We start from the raw sequence: 6,219 nt of genomic DNA on the forward strand, positions 1-6,219 counted from the left end.
CACTTCCTGTCCAGCTCCCTGTGTGTCCAAGCAGCAGAGGATGGCCGAAAAAGCCTTGGGACACTGCACCCATGTGCAGGACCAGGAGGAAGCTCTTGGCTCCTGGCTTCGGATCATCTCAGCTGCGGCCATTGCGGCCATTTGGGGAATGAACCAGCAGATGCAAGATGTTTGTCTCTGCTTCTCTGCAGATCTGCCTTTCCAGTGGAAATAAAGAATGAATTAAAGAATAAAGAATGAAATTGAACCATTTGCAACAAAATGTTCCCAACTAGGGACCATCATGCCCAGCAAAATAAGCCAATCCCTAAAGGACAAACGCTAAATACAAGATCAACAGATATATAGGTAGGTACATATACATGTGTATACATATTTTTATCTAGAGGAACTATATACTAGAGGCAAGTATACTGTGGAGATATGTTGCAGTATGTACCTGTACTTCTGAATTAAAAATGGACTCCCAATGAAACTGTTAAATATATCTTGATAATAGAATACTGGACTTTATACCACTGTCTATACCTACAATGTCAGATACACTTAAATAGAAGAATGATGAACCTGTGACTATTGTTGAAGGACTAAACTATTGGTAGAATTTAGGGGGGAATGAGGGAGAGAAAATGGGGAGGGCAGAAGGGGAAATCCATGAGCCTAAGGAACTGTATCATGAAAAACAAAGAATGTTTTAAATATTTATTTCAAAGGAAGAAACTGCCTGGAGCTGGCATTGTGGCAAATGGCGTTGTGACAAAGTTGATTTACCCAAAGCCTATAGCCCTAGTATCCCATATGGGTGCAGGTTCAAATTCCAGCTGATCCAGCTCCCAGCTAACGTGCCTGGGAAAGTAACAGAGGCTGACTCAAGTCCTTGGGACTCTATACTCACACAGGAGATATGGAAGAAGCTCCTGGCTCCTGGTTGCAGCCTGGCCCAGCCTGGGCTGTTGTGATACACTACCCCCAAAATACGGCACCTTGGTGTTCGAGAAAACTGCGGACACTAGGAGATCCCTGTCACCTCCCACCTGTCCCTCTGCCTTCAAGCAGATCCCAAACCCTGGGCGGGAGTTTCTGACCTTCTAAGTCACAAGATCCTCATTCAATGGGCACCTGCCCCATCCCAGGAAGGAGAGGATTGCTTTAGCTCTACAGGTACCGGCACAGAGAAGAATCTGGAAAACAGGCCATAAAAGTTCCACAAAACTTGGGGCTGTGGCACAGTGGAACTACACACTAATCCTTGGCCTGCAGTGCTGGCATCTCATGAGGTGTAGGTTCAAGTCCCGGCTGCTCCACTTCCCATCCAGCTCCCCTCTTATGACCTGGGAAAGCAGTGGAGGATGGTCCAAAGCCTTGGGCCCCTGTACCCACTTGGGAGACCTGGAAGAAGCTCCTGGCTTCGGGTTAGCTCAGCCCTGGCTGTTGTGCCATTTGGGGAGTAAATCAGCAGATGGAAGACTTTCCCTGTTTCTCCTCCTCTGTAAAATCTGCCTTTCAATTAAAAGCCAAATCTTTTAAAAAAAAAAAAGCCACAAAATGTATTATCATTAGCTCATATCCACCTTGATTCTATTTGCTTCCAACATCAACTGTCGTGCACTCCATCTCTGTCTTCTCCCATGGTTCAACTCTGAAATGCGAGCCAGTGGTCAGTAAACTCCCCAAATGCAGACAGGCTAAACTCCTGTCCCTCGGCATGTAATTGCAAGGCAAATTTCAATCCCAAACTGCACTGGGAAGCAGCATTTCTCCTGGTAAAGAGGAGAGGGAAAAAACACAGCATTATCCTAGACAAATCATGCTATATAGAAACTTGGGACTGTGGCACAAGAAATGAAAATCTACAAGAGGGGCTGACTTGCCAGTCCCTCAAAACCAGCCTCGGGTCAAGTGACCGAGAGGAGCCCCAGCTAGCCGAGCCCTGATTTGCGGATCAGACCTAATTTCAGTCACCCTAGACATGCTTTGACAGCTTTTTTCTCTTTTAGGGGCAGGAGCAGTAAGTTGTAGTCTAAGGCAAAAAAAAAAAAAAAAAAAAAAAGAGAGAGAGAGAAGAAGAAGGAGAAGGAAAAGAAGAAGAAGAAGAAAGAGAAGATGATGTCTGATAGGAAGGACAGAACTTGAAGTGAGCCTCCTTAACAGCTGCCCCCAGAGCAGGAACCAGGCCACTGGCAGGTGATATCTTGGGGTTTCTACCCACTTATTCTCAACATGGGGTTTCATACACCGTGAGACGCCCGCTGCACTCACTAGCAGGCCAGTGCCAACATACCAGGTTGTTTGAGGTTTTTTGGCAATCTTTCATGTCATGCCCCTCCATCATGTGTTCCAGACAATTCAGGGCAGCGACACACCGACTGAAACAAAAACAGAGCTCACATTACGGATCCCAGAGATCCCCAAAGTCTCCTGTAATTACAGGCCTGAGTGTTAGGACAAGGGCCAGCCCACTGGCCTCCTAACCAAGGAGCAAGCAAACAACCAAATTGGAATTGAGGTCTTAAATTCTGTATCTTCTCCCAGGAAACAAAAGCTGGAATGAGAGGGATAATCTCCCTAAGCAGATTGGCAGGGGATTCAGTCCAGTCCCTTTCTGCTTATTTGAAAGAGATTCTTGAATAGACTTTCCCAGCAACAGTGAATGCTATCCCATCATTAGGGAAGGTGATACGTGAAACTATAAGAATACTAAGACAGATGTGCTGATTTTACGTTTTTTTGCAAACCGGATTTTGTTTTTCCCGTTAATACATATTCACAAATACAGCAAACCCTCTCTGGTCCATTCTTCCCCCCTGTAAAATGGACATCGAAAACTGCTCTCCCGCCACTGCTTCAGTAAGAAGCTTTCTGTCAATGTATACAATTTCCCCAAGTCTAACAGGTAGATTTTTTTGCAGATATTTGTCTGACACTGTAATATGTATACATATATTTGTGTGTGTATAGTGTTTGTCCCAAAATGAAATTCAGTATTCTAGAATCTGGGAATTTTATTTCCTTCGTGATCATGCAAACACCTCTCACGACAGGCATTTGGTTTAGCAGTTAAAATGCTGCTCAGGATACCCGCATCCCGTATTAGAGTACCTGGTTTGAGTTCCACCACGTCCCAGTTCCAATTCCAGCTTCCTGCTAATGTGTGCCCTTGGAGGCAGCAGGTGATGGCTCAAGTGCTTCAGTCCTGATGCCCACCTGAGAGACCTGTATGGAATCCCCAGAACCAAGCCTTGGCACCACAGAGCCCGTTCTGTCATGGGCATTTGCCAACAGATGGGAACTCTGCTCTGGCGCGCGCTCTCACTCTCTCTCTCTCTCTCTCTCTCTCTCTCTCTCTCTCACTGTGTGTGTGTGTGTGAGATCTCTTCTCAAAGGTAAAATTGGTTTTCCTAGTGAAGAATCCCAGAGCCTTGTTTCCTTGCATCAGGTGAGGGAGCACCAAAGAACTCACTGGCACTTACAGCTATGTGCTATGTGATCCATGATCTACCTGAGATCCGTGATCTATGTGAGCTCACTGTAACTTCTCGCCTGCTCTCCCAACCCTTGACGCTTACCTTCCAGAAGTCACTTAGGTCCTGGGGCTGGTGCTATAACTTTTTTTTTTTTTTAAAGATTTTATTATTATTGGAAAGCCGGATATACAGAGAGGAGGAGAGACAGAGAGGAAGATCTTCCATCCGATGTTTCACTCCCCAAGTGAGCCGCAACGGGCCGGTACGCGCCAATCCGATGCCAGGACCTGGAACCTCTCCCGGGTCTCCCACGCGGGTGCAGGGTCCCAAAGCATTGGGCCGTCCTCGACTGCTTTCCCAGACCACAAGCAGGGAACTGGATGGCAAGTGGAGCTGCCGGGATAAGAACCGGCGCCCATATGGGATCCCGGGGCTTTCAAGGCAAGGACTTTAGCTGCTAGGCCACGCCGCCGGGCCCTGGTGCTGTAACTTAACAGGTAAAGCTTCCACCTGCAACCCAGCTCCTTGCTAATGGTCCAAAGGCTTGGGTCCCTGCGCCCATGTGGGAGGCCCAGATGAAGCTCCTGGCTTCAGCCTGGCACAGCCCTAGCCATGGCAGCCATTTGGGAAGTGAATCAGCAGAGGAGAGATCCACCTCTCTCTGTAACTCTTCCTTCCAAATAAAATCTTTAAAAAAAAAAAAAGTTACTTAGACCCTAAAAGCCTTAATTAAGCTAACAATAAACTACAACTAATAGAACCACCAATTTTATGGGGCTAGTAGGAAATTACATTGCATCACTCATGTGAGGTTAGCAGCTTGGCAGGGAGTGTACATGCAAGTGTGCAATACCGTCAGCTGACATCTTTGATGTGTAAATGACTTGGCAACAAGGTAACTTCTTCACTGGTTAACGTTGGTTAAGAAAGGAAAATACAGTAAAAGACACTGTTCTTAAAAAAACAACGGGAAAGGGATAAGGAGAATAATGTGAAGAAGAAAATGGGAGAAAATAAGAAAAAGACGGTATATGTTTCTGAAAATTTGGCTTATGGCACAGAGTTAAGCCACCACCACAGCATCCCATCTCACAGCACAGGCTTCAGTCCCGGCAGCTCCACTTCTGATTCAGCCCCTGCCGATAAACCTGAGACATCAGTGGAAGATGGCTCAGGTGCTTAGACACCTGCACCCATGGGAGACACCCAGATGGAGTTCCAGGCTCTTGGCTTTAGTATGGCCCCACCTCTGTTGTTGCAACCATTTGGGGAATGAATCGGCCAATAGAAGACCTGAATGTAATTCTACCTTCCAAATAAACAAATATGTCTCTTTTTTTTAAGAAACCAATTTATGATGCCAAGACGCTAAATATGAACTCAAAATAAAAACTAGAGAGTCCAGTGTAGTAGCCTGGTGGCTAACGTTCTTGCCTTGCAAGCGCCCCAGGATCCCATATGGGCGCCAGTTCTAATCCCAGCAGCCCCACTTCCCATCCAGCTCCCTGCTTGTGGCCTGGGTAGGCAGTCAAGGATGGCCCAAAGCCTTGGGACTGTGCATTCAAGTGAGAGATCCGGAGGAGGCTCTGGGCTCCTGGCTTCTGATCAGCTTAGCTCCGACTGCTACAGCTGCTTGGGGAGTGAGTCATGAGATGGAGGATCTTCCTTTCTGTCTCTCCTCCTCTTTGTATATCTAAATTTCCAATAAAAATAAATCTTTATTTTTAAAAAATAATTTAAACTAGAAAAACCATGGACTAAATTCCTGTAACAATGAGACTCCCTACAATTTGAGAGCTTCAACACGAAGCATAGTTGTGCTCCTCCAGCTATGGTTCAGAAGAGGCCCTGTGTTTGGGGCGGGGTGCGGAAAGGATGCTCTGTGCCAGGAGGAATGCCTTACTCGGTGTCCTCTGACCCTCGGGCCTACCATTTCCCAGAGAACTATCCCGAGTCTGGTGTCAGCATCACATCTACCACCCAGCTGTGGGAAAAGGGATGAAGTTACCAACTTCTTGTTTTAGGACATGCATAATCCAGAACTTCCACAAATCACTTCTATTCACTCCCCACTAGCCACAGGGCCACACCACGCTGCAAGGGAGACAGGAATCGTAGGCTATCTCGTCCAAGGTAAAAGAGGAAAGTGGGTGCTGGGGAAGACTTTGCCTCCCACATCCACACCAGAGCCTGAGACTAGCAAGAGGACAGAAGACATCACTGGATTTGGGTCCCCCTTTCAACATGGTTCTCTTCTACAAACTATAGAATTCCATTGTTGAATAGGTCTAAGAAAGTAGCAATCCCTAGCCCTATTTTCACAACTTTGGGAGCCATGGTGTTATTAACTTAGAATAACACAACTGGTAAGTAGTAGAGCCGTGGTTCAAATACAGTTCTTTAGATCCCTGAATCTATTGAGCCATTAAGCAGCAGATCTGAGCCTAATTCCCAGGATTCCCTCCTAATATTGGCTCTTCTCAACTGAACTAAATTGCCTCACAATCCAACTGTCCCATCACGTAGGATGTGTGTGGAAAGCTATCAGTCCAGGAGAAAACTGAGGCTTGCTTCATTCTGTAAATAGTTAACAGGAAAGTTGAATGTTGAATTCGATTACTCACCTGTTTGCTAGATATTCAATATCTATTCTCTCATACTTGGAGATTCCATTCTTATTTTCATTGGGTGGATTGCCTAAATGGTATTATAATCCATCCTTGGGGTAGTATTCCCTGATCTTCAGTCAGGGTTG

The sequence above is a fragment of the Ochotona princeps genome, chromosome 8 (assembly GCF_030435755.1).
Source record: "Ochotona princeps isolate mOchPri1 chromosome 8, mOchPri1.hap1, whole genome shotgun sequence".
Classification (NCBI taxonomy): domain Eukaryota; kingdom Metazoa; phylum Chordata; class Mammalia; order Lagomorpha; family Ochotonidae; genus Ochotona; species Ochotona princeps.